The sequence below is a fragment of the Loxodonta africana genome, chromosome 22 (assembly GCF_030014295.1).
Source record: "Loxodonta africana isolate mLoxAfr1 chromosome 22, mLoxAfr1.hap2, whole genome shotgun sequence".
Taxonomy (NCBI): domain Eukaryota; kingdom Metazoa; phylum Chordata; class Mammalia; order Proboscidea; family Elephantidae; genus Loxodonta; species Loxodonta africana.
Window position 1 is genome coordinate 5,070,799 of NC_087363.1, and position 11,314 is coordinate 5,082,112.

The 11,314-nt window shown below is 40.9% G+C and overlaps 1 pseudogene; it reads right to left on the bottom strand.

Annotated features, from left to right (window-relative positions):
- Positions 1 to 4,280: 4,280 nt before the first annotated feature.
- On the bottom strand, positions 4,281 to 6,023 carry LOC100657609 (lysophosphatidylcholine acyltransferase 1-like; annotated as a pseudogene).
- Positions 6,024 to 11,314: the final 5,291 nt, after the last annotated feature.

Sequence of the window (11,314 nt, forward strand, 5' to 3'; positions counted from 1 at the left end):
CTCTCAAAACAAAGAATCAACTGATATTCTGGATGAACGTGCCTTCCTGGAATTACTGGATGCAGAATACAAAAGATTAACATACAGAATGCTTCAATACAACAGGAACGAGATCAGGAAGGAGATCAGGCAATATGCAGAAAAGCCAAGGAACACACAGATAAAGCAGTTGAAGAAATTAGAAAGGTTATTCAAGAACATAATGAAAAAATTAATAAGCTGCAAGGAACCATAGAGAGACTTCAGTCCAAAATTCAGAAGACTAACAATAAAATTACAGAAGTAGACTACTCCATAGAAAGTCAGAGGAGCAGAATTGAGCAAGTGGAAGGCAGAATTGGTGAGACAGAAGATAAAGCACTTGGAATCAATATATTTGAAGACAAATTAGATAAAGAATTTAAAAAATGAAGAAATCCTATGAATCATGTGGGACTCTATCAAGAGAAATAACCTACGAGTCATTGGAGTACCAGAACAGGGAGGGATAACAGAAAATACAGAGAGAATTGTTGAAGATTTGTTGGCAGAAAACTTCGCTGATATCGTGAAAGATGAGAAGATATCTATCCAAGATGCACGTTGAACTCCACATAATGTAGATCTCAAAAGAAAGATAAAGAGATAATTTTAACAGCCAAAACCAAAACCAAAGATAAAGAGAGAATTTTAAGAGCAGCTAGGGATGAATGAAAAGTCACCTACAAAGGGGAGTCAGTAACAATGAGATTGGACTACTTGGCAGAAACCACGGAGGGAAGAAGGCAATGGGATCACTTATATAAAAAATTGAAGGAAAAAAATTGCTAGCCAAAAATCATATATCCAGCAAAATCATATCTCAAATATGAAGGTGAAATTAGGACATTTCCAGATAAACAGAAATTTAGGGAATTCGTAAAAACCAAACCAACACTAAAAGAAATACTAAAGGGAGTTCTTTAGTTAGAAAATCAATAATATCAGGTATCGATCCAAAACTAGAACAGTGGGCAGAGCAATAAGAAGTTACCCCAGACAGGGAAATCAAGATTAAAAAATACTCAAAACAGTAACAACGGGAGGCAGAGACAAGATGGCAGAATAGACATATGCTTCCGGCAAGCCCTGTTTACAACAAAGACCCCAAAAAACAAGTGAAACGAGTATATTTGTGACAAGCTGGGAGCCCTGAGCTTCAACGGCAAGCTTAGACAACGAACCGAGGGGAGGGGGAGGAAGAGACCGTTCAGAAGCGGAGAGGAGTTACCAAACCTGAATCACGGGGAGCACTCAGGCACCATTCCCGGAGCGGTGGTGGCTGAGGACTGGTACCAACATTCAGCCACAGTTTCCTCAGGGAGAAACAGTCAGCCACACAGCCTACTAACACCTCCAGAACCTGAAAAGAATGGTGCTCTCGGCAGAAGCTAAGTACTTGCATATATTTTACCATGCCCCCCCTCCAACCCCAAGCTGGCTTCAGCAGCTGAATTCCCTGGGCCTGAGATAGGCCCTGTTGAGCACCTAGAGCCATCCTCCTGGCCTTATGGAAGGAAAAAATTTGCAAATGGGGGAAAAGATAATTTGCTAGCTCCACTAACCGGGGGAGCTCGGGACAGAAGCGGCTCCTGTCCAGGCATAAACCATCCATGGGCTTTCACCACCCTTCCCTTCTGTATGGACCTGTGTGGGCCTATTTTGGAGAAATAGGCCCTTGTTGGCAGAATCCAACCATTTTAGCTGTGTGGTGGAGAGGTGGGCGTTTGATGTTTGACATTGCTTTGCCTATTAAACAAGGTCCTCACCTACCCACATCAGGGACCTAAGGACAGTAGCTCCACTCAGGTCACCCAGTCACCTGCGACACGGGTCTAAAGATTACTGGTACCTCCCAGTCCTTACAACCAAAAACATTGGATGCCCATGGTCCATCTGCAGAACCCACCTACCTGCACGCTCTAGGGAACAGAGACGCGCTTTCCTCAGAGACCCTCGGGGGTTGGTTCTCAGCTCTCTGCTTTGTTCAGAGTGTGACCCCCTGCTGCAATCAGATACCGGTATATACGCCAATATCCCCTGCCCCTCTAAGACTGTAGGACAGAGCCTGTACCACACACTTGATGATCAGCTACCTGGACACCTGAGCTGAATTCATACAAGAAAAATGAATGGACTCCTAGACTGATACACTGGATAACAGCTCTAGACATCTGGGGACAGGATATCAGCGCTCCAAAGGTGAAAATAATCAAGCTAGCTCACTCAAGCAACTCATAGGGGTATACCAAAACAAAACAAAGCAAGAAGCTATGACACAGTAAGCAAGCATTAATTAATATGATAACTTATAGATGGCTCAGAGACAACAGTAAATATCAAGTCACATAAAGAAACAGACGATGATCACCTCATAAAGCTCTCAAAACAAAGATCCAGGTATCTTCTAGATGAAAGTGCATTCCTGGAATTACCAGAGCCAGAATACAAAACTTTCATATATAGAACCCTTGAAGACATCAGGAAGGAAATGAGGCAATACGCAGAACAAGCCAAGGAACACACAGATAAAACAGCTTAAGAAACTAGAAAGATTATTCAGGACCATAATGAAAAGTTTAATAAGCTGGAAAAATCCATAGACAGGAATCAGAAATTCCAAAGATTAACAATAAAATTACAGAAGCAGACAACTCAACAGAAAGAGGAGCAGAATTGAGCAAGTAGAAGCTAGAATTTTTGAACTCGAAGATAAATCACTTGGCACTAATATATTTGAAGAAAAATCAGATAAAAGAATTTTAAAAAATGAAGAAACCTTAAGACTCATGGGGGACTCTATCAAGAGAAATAACCTACAAGTGATTGGAGAACCAGAACAGGGAAGGATAACAGAAAATACGGAGAGAATTATTGAAGATTTTTTGGCAGAAAACTTCCCCGATATCGTGAAAGATGAGAAGATATCTATCCAAGGTGCTCATCGAACTCCACATAAGGTAGATATTAGAAGAAAGTCACCAAGACATGTTATAATCAAAGTTGCCAAAACCAAAGATAAAGAATTTTAAGAGCAGCGAGGGATAAACGAAAAGTCACCTACAAAGGAAAGCCAATAAGAATAAGCTCAGACTACTCGGCAAAAACCATGCAGGCAAGAAGGCAATGGGATGACATGTTTAAAAAATTGAAGAAGAAGAATTCCCAGCCAGGAATCATATATCCAGCAAAACTGTCTCTTTAATATGAAGGTGAAATTGCGACATTTCCAGATAAACACAAGTTTAGGGATTTTTAAAAAAACAAACCAAAACTACAAGAAATACTGAAGTGAGTTCTTTGGTTAGAAAATCAGTAATATCAGGTATCAACCCAAGACTAGAACACCTGCAGAGCAACCAGAAGTCAACCCAGACAGGGTAATCCAAGAAAACAAAGCCAGATTGTTCAAAAAAAAAAAAAAAAAAAAGCTCAAAACAGGGTAATAGCAATATTATTATATAAAAGAAAAAAAAAAAGTTAAAATCCTAAAGAGGGACTAAGAAATGTAATCATATACCTTCCATATGGAGACGAAGATACGGTGATACAAAGAAATAAAAGTTTGGTTTAAATTTTGAAAAATAGGGGTAAACAATAAGGTAACCACATAGGAGACAAACTATCCTACACATCGAAATAAAATACGAGGGAAAAATAGACACTCAGCAGAAACAAAATTGACAACAAATATGAGGAAAGGACAATATATAAAGATAATCTACTCAGCACATAAAATTAAGTGGGAAAAAGAAACTGTCAACAACACACCAAAAAAGACATCAAAATGATAGCACTAAATTCATACCTATCCACAATAACCCTGAATATAAATGGACTAAATGCAGCAATAAAGAGACAGAGAGTGGCAGAATGGATTAAAAAACAGGATCTGTCTATATGCTACCTACAAGAGACACACCTTAGACTTAGAGACACAAACTAAAACTCAAAGGATGGAAAAAAATATATCAAGCAAACAATCAAAAAAGAGCAGGACAGGGTAGAACTGCCCCATAGGATTTCCAAGGCTGTAAATCTTTAAGTAAGCAGACTCACATCTTTCTCCCACAGAGTTGCTAGTGGGTTCCATCGATTGACCTTTTGGCTAGAAGCCCAGCGCTTAACCATCGTGGCACCACGGCCCCTTACACACCCTACCTCTTCTAAAACCAGAGTCTGGAGACAATATGTGGAGGCTCGGTGGAGAGAGAGAACACCAGATGTCCTCACGCGCAAATGGGGAGCCACAGCCCCTGGTAGGGCATGGCAACAGAGCCGGGGAGGTTCCTCACTCCAGAACCTTCTGTCCTAGTGCAGTTTCCTATGAAGGGGCTTCCTCCCGGGGTCAGTGCTTTGGGGGCTGAAGTCAGTACAGACGCTGTTCGGGGTTGGCGCTGACAAGAGTCTAAGGGCAGGTTTCAAACCGTGCCTGGTCAGGATACAGATATTCCTCTGCAAAGTCTGGGTACATGTGTGCAAACCTGTTAGCAAAAGAGATTCTTCCCTTCTCATCTTCATCCACACCGCTGAAGAGGTCTGTCAGAAGCAGCTCTGCCACGCCCAAGGCCGTCTTCAGAATGCAGGACAGGTCTTCCTCATTTATGCAGCCGTCCTCCTGCCATGCATACGTCTTGAATGGCAGCTAGATGGTGTCCAGAGTCTCAGACGCTCTGCAGACCACGGACAAGGCGATCACATATTTCCGCAGGTCCATCTTGCCACCTCCGCTCTCGTCAAACAGTGGGAACACGCAGTCCAGCGTGTCGGAAAGCGGTACTTCAAGTGCTCCGTGAACTCCACAAGTCAGTCTTCTCGCCCTTCTTCACCTTCGCGCTTTCTGATCTTTTTCAAGTTTTTCTAGCTTTAGCCCCAGGCCTCTCACAAGCCTGGCAAATTCTAGAAGGCAAGTGTCGGAGGGGAGACGGACTGTCCTTCCCCTGGGGCTAGCTAACAATCCTCAAACGTGTAATCCATGTCGGAGAAGCCCAGGGTTTCTGCCATGACGCTCCTCATGCTGCTGGCGTATAGCGCCGGGCTCCTCTTCGCCTTGGAAGGGTGGTAAACTTGGAGAAACTCATTCCACCTAACTGTGAAACTGACACAGGGCGAGCCACAGCATTTCCAACACTCCAGGTCCTTGCCACGTCCACGTGATCATGTCCAGCTTATCTGGGTATCCTAAAACCACAGGCTGGACAGGAACACCAAAGATAAACACACCAGTCTTGAAGGTAGTTTGGCAGGTCCCATTGGTACAAGTACCTTCTGGAAAAATCATTGTCATAACTTCCCATTGGACTTAAGCCCCTCTTTTTATCTCTTCCACTGTTTTCCTGCACAAGTCCTGGTCTGATCCGGACACACTGGCCGGATGCACTTGATCAGAGTTCCCCGTATGGGGATACCCCTGCTCTCTGCCTTCATCACAATGGACGCCATGGTCACGGGAACGGCGTTGAAGTACGAGGAGTGTGGTGCCAAGGGTCAGAATGGCCGCGTCAGTCGGTAGGGCCTGTCACCCCTTCTGGGCCACTGGGTGGGAGTCGCTGGCAAATCACGTGGTCTGCATGACGGCCTTGAGCCGGAAGTCCACGACCTTCTGCCACAAGCCAACGGCTCTTCTGGTTTTCTCTCAGCAAATCCCAGTGAAGGTACAAAAGGGAAGGACCAGGCGAGCAGCATCGTGAAGGCGGCAAACAGGAGTCAGATGGGGAAGAGGGTCAGCGTCATGATGGCGATCTGGGCCTTCTGCAGAGTGCTGAAGCGCAGCTCGTGCATGAAGGGGTTCCACCCCTGGGGTGACAGCCACCGCTTCACCTGCCCCTGCGCTGGAGGAGTTGGCGGCTGAGACAGAGCGACCTGTGGCAGGTCTCCCCAGCCGCAGAGCCACCACCGTGAGAGGAGCCGGAGCGGACCGAGGCGGAGGGCGGGCAGACCCCTTATAATTCTTCTCATTTCTGTAGGGTTGGTAGTGGTGCCCCCTCTTTCGTTCCTGATTTTGGTAATCGGTGTCTTCTCTTTTGTTTTCTTGGTCAGTCTAGCCAAGGGTTAAAGGTTTGTCAATTTTGTTGATTTTTTCAAAAAGCCAACTCTTGGTTTATTTGATTTTCTCTGGGTTTTTCTTTCAGCTACAGTATTATTTCATACCTCTTGCTTGCTTTGTGTTTAGCTTGCTCATTGTTTTGTAGTTTCCTAAGGTGGAAGCTTAGGTTTTTTATTTGTGACTTCTCTTCTTTTCTATCATAGGCATTTAAAGTTATACATTTCTTCAAAAGCAATGCTTAAGATACATCCCATATGTTTTGATATGTTGTGCTTTTGTTTTCATTAAGTCCAGATAATTTTTAATGTCTCTTCTGATTTCTTCTTTGATTCATGGATTATTTTGAAGTGTGTTAATTTTCAAGTGTTTGGTGTTTTCTCATATTTCTTTCTGTTGTGGATTTCTAATTTAATTCCATTGTGGTCAGAGAATCAGAGAACACACTTTATATAATTTCAGTCTTTTTAATTTTATTGAGACTTGTTTTGGGCTCCTGTATAAGGCCTACACTGGACAATGTTCCATGTATACTTGAAAAGAGTGTGTGTTCTGCAGTCTTTGGACATTTTATAAATATCAGTCATGTCAAGTTGATGAGTAGTGTTAAAATCTTCTATAGTTATTCCATCAATGACTGAGAGTGGGGTATTGAAATCCCTAACTATTATTGATGAATTGTCTATTTCCTCTTTTAATTCTTCCAGTATCTGCTTCATGCATTTTGGGGGTCTGTTGTTGAAGGACATTTATAATTGTTATATATTCTAGATGTATTGGCTATCAAAAAGGTCCATAGTAATATTTGTTTTAAAGTCTATTTAATGTGATATTAATATAGCCATTCCAGCTCTCTTATGGTTACTGTTTACATACTGTATCTTTTTCTATTCTTTATTTTCAACCTACTTGTGTCTTTGAATCTAAGGTGTTCCTCTTGTAAGCAGCAAGACCCATTGTTGGATCCTGTTGTTTTATCCAGTCACATAATCTCTGCCTTTGGATTGGGGTGTTTAGTCCATTCAATTTTAATGTTCTCATTGATACGGTTAGGCTTTCTGTTGCTATTTTGCTAGTTGTTTTCTGTTTGTTTCAATGAAGTAATAGAACCATTAAAAGTTTTTAAGTTTACTAAGAAGCATCAATATATTTGGAAACTACTAAATTATTTCTCACTAAAGAAAAATCGAAAAGAGAAGAAACGACTCACACTTCTGTCATTCAAACTTAACTTCACTTAACATCGTGGTATATTTTCTTCCAGTCTTTTTTACTCTTCATAGATGTTTGCCTGCTTTTTTTCCTCCCAGAGTTTATATCATACTACACATACAATTATTGTATATTTTCTTACAGAAGTATATTATATGCATTTTGCATGGATTTGAACCACATATGCATTTCGCATGTATTTGAACCACAGAAGAGCCATCGCCAGCCAAGATACCCTTGAAGCAGTCATGTGGAAGACTTTTCGAATAAATGAAGTGGCTCTGAATGGTCCTGTTGCTTAAATGACTGCACTTATCAAAAAGTTGAATATGTCGGAAGGTTTATACAAATGGTTAATGTGCTTGGCTGCTAACTGAAAGGCTGGAGATTCGAGTCTACCCAGAGGTGCCTCAGTAGAAAGGCTTTTGAGTCTAATTCTTAAAAAATCAAACATTTAAAACCCTATGGAGTATAGTTCTATTCTGACACATGTGGGGTCTCCACGAGTCAGAATCAACCCGACAGCAACTGTTTTGGGTTAAAAGGCAAGGTGTCTGAACAGCACCTGCTGCGTCAAGTCTTTGTACTACACACCTGGTCTCTGGGTGTTGTGTTTTTAGCTTCCTATTTACTTTGTTAAATAAAAGAAAGATGTTTTCTTTTGTAAGTTTAGTAATATTCACCTGTAAAATGGCTGGACTTACTGTCTTGAGGGAGTGGTGTGGATAGTTGTCTACTACTGATTTTATGTACATGCTGATATTAAGCTTATTGATTTTATTTAAACCTTTTGTCTCTTTGTCTATTAGTTTTTGATGGTGCATTTGCCAATTCTCCAAGTAGTTTCACCAAATTATGCTTGTTGCAGAGAAAAGATTCTCCAACTCTGTTAGAATAAATCAAAGACATTTATTGAAGCCAATATGTCATTCAAATGGAGACTGTGAAAACCTCAGAGTCCGAAGCTCATGGATCCAAGGGAGAGAGTGCAAATCACACATAGTTATATGCCATAGGAGGAACTACAAAACACAATATTCTGATTGGTTTACAGTGACTGAAATCAGTTAAAGGTGGGACAAAGCAAAACATGATTTTTAACATTTGTGGCTACATTAATATAGCTAGAATACATGAATTGGCTAAAGGACAAAATTGCAAGGTATGTGTTTGTGGAGAGGGTCTCATGACCATCACAAAATGATGAAATGATGATGGCATGACAGATACTGTCGGCAACAGATTCCTAAACATTACCTCACTCAGAGCATAAGATTTTCTGGACTGATCTAACACAAAAACTTCCAATAAGGTTTGGTTACAGACCCCAGAACATGTAATATCCACATTCTTAGCCTGACCACAAAGAATAGTTTCCTTAATGACAGGGTTGGTTCCTAAGCAACAGGGTTTGAATCTGTGTGAAAGATTATACTGAGCTTTAGCATTAGTTCACCCATATTACTTTACATCAGATGCCTCTTTTGAGTTTATATCCCACATCATTCTGTTCTTTTGATCAAGGGTTCTGAAGAACATCCTTTGTTCACAGTTATGGGCATAATGTCTTCCGCATGAGTTTGTCAATATGCTGCTCCCAGGTGGTGGCTCAACCTTCATAATTTATTCCTTTCTGGTTTTTCACGGTAAGCCCCTTTTCCCCCATAATCAGGGACCATCGGTATCTTGGTTGCTGGGCAGCTCCAGTAAGTCCATCATGCTATGGCTGAGCAACTGCTGTCTTCAGTGATTTCGGTATGGGAAGTGGATAGGGTATGGCCACATTGGAGGAACAAGCTGACTTACTTTCAAATGGCTAATGTAAGTCAAGAGGCTTCTCTAATTTTGGGTTCCTGAATGCAGTGTTGATATGCATAATTCTTTGAGCATGATCTTGAATGCAGTGTTGATATACATAATTCTCTGAGCATGAGATGAGGAAGGGTTATCAGTTCCTGTTGTAGATGCACATTGCATAACACATTTTATAATTCCAATAATAAAAATTATTATTAAAATAATTAACCCAGTTTGCAACCGAGACTATAACCAAGAATCTGCACTATTAAGTAGCCAACTGAAGATATAAAAAAAGAATGGTAAAGTTATAGGGGTATAGACTGTAACCAAACAGTCATTGGATGAATCTTAGCAATATCCTGTTCAACATCTCCAGTTAATCCAAGAGCAACAATAAGTGTTAGCAATGGAGCAAAACTCTCCTTGCTGAGCTAAGAGGAAATCTAGAACTATTCCATAGTCCAATACTACTTTTGCCAAGGATTCTAAAGGTTTTTTGTTGGGCGGCCATTCCATTGGCCACATCATCAACAATTTTAGCCATAGTGGCAGATAAATTGCTAATGGGATGTTTTATTGCATAGTACCAAGCCAGGGAACAACAGCACATAATAAGGATCTCCCCATCCTGGTAACAAATGATGGCATTACCTGAGAGGAGAAGTTCTATCTTCTTTATGGATATTAATTTGAAGTTACTGTTCAATAGCAAGGCGTCATTGTATGAATGAATACTCATGGTAACTCCTAGCATCTTTAAGGTGCATGGGCCTAGCATATATTCCAACCATGTAAATATGACAATGCCCAAATATAGAGTGACTTATCAGAGTTTTCCCTTGAATAAGCTGATCCTCCACACAAAAAGACACATCTGGATGGGGCACACAACATGTCTGCCCCGGTTTGAATATAAGGAAATGGGATGGACTGATTGGCCCTTCTGAGTCACTTTGCAGTTAATGAATCATCACGAATGGATAATTCTCCAAATTCCAGGGGATCCTTGAGTCAGGCACAAACTGAGAGTTTTTTTAAATTATTTTTAAAATGACTATCTGCTACTACTGTAGAATAATATCAAACACCATCAATAAAAAGATTGCATGGTGTGGATAGAATAAAACATTCTAACCATGCATTGTTAAGATTGTAACAGGGAGCTGATGGATAAGTGGGTAATTCTGGAAGTAGCCATAATGTGACATGAATAGCCCATTTAAAGGGTTTCTCAAAATCAACAGTAAAATCAGGTGTGGATTTATTATCTAATACTGGCACAGCAAAAGGATCAGTATGATCTTGTGTAGACTGAGGGGAAGAGTGATGCATCCAGCATTCAGTTAAATCGTTATCACTGGCTACTGATATAACTAATTTGATAAAAGCATTTTCTTGCCAAGCAATAGAAAAAGGAAACAATAAAGGTATTAAAGCAGTAATGGGAGTCATGATTAGAACACAAATATGGAAAAGGAATACTACCACAAACATCCAGAAAAAATAACTGTGCCTGTAATCACCAAGGAAACCCTGATGGTGTAGTAGTTAAGGTTCAGCTGCTAACCAAAAGGTCTGCAGTTCAAATGGACCAAGTGCTCCTTGGAAACCCTATGGGGCAGTTCTACTCTGTCCTATGGGGTCACTATGAGTCAGTAAGAACTCAACAGCAATGGGTTTGGTTAAAATTACCAAACTAACTCCAAAAATCTCCAAAAGTTGCATAAATGTTTACCAAAAAATAATTCTTAAGTATACAACAGATACAGAATCGCTAAAGCTAGAAAGATAGCAGTATAACAGAGCCTAAAGGTCTTAGCCACTTGCATGTTCCAGCTCCATGACCTGGGGTAAGTTATTCACTCTTGCAGTCATCTACTTCATGTTTGAACACAAGTGAATTTCACTTTGAGTTCTTCTGTGGCTTCTAGTACAAACAGGTGCTGTAGTCTTTTTCAGTTGAGATAAATGGCCTCACTCCTTAACTCCTTGTAATTTAGGAACACAAGGATGAATTAGGGGGAATAGGTATGGACCCTTCCAACAAGGCTCAAGTGAATCCTTTAATTGATGTGTCTTCCAATAAACATAATTGCCAGGTGCAAGAGGAGGCCTTGTGAGCCATTCAGTACCTCCGCCATCAAATGCTTGCTTGAGGAGCATACTCCTTGGCATAATGAAATAAGGCCTGGCAATATTTTAATGAATTGGCTTGGATCAAATTTGAATCAGCAGCTCCTG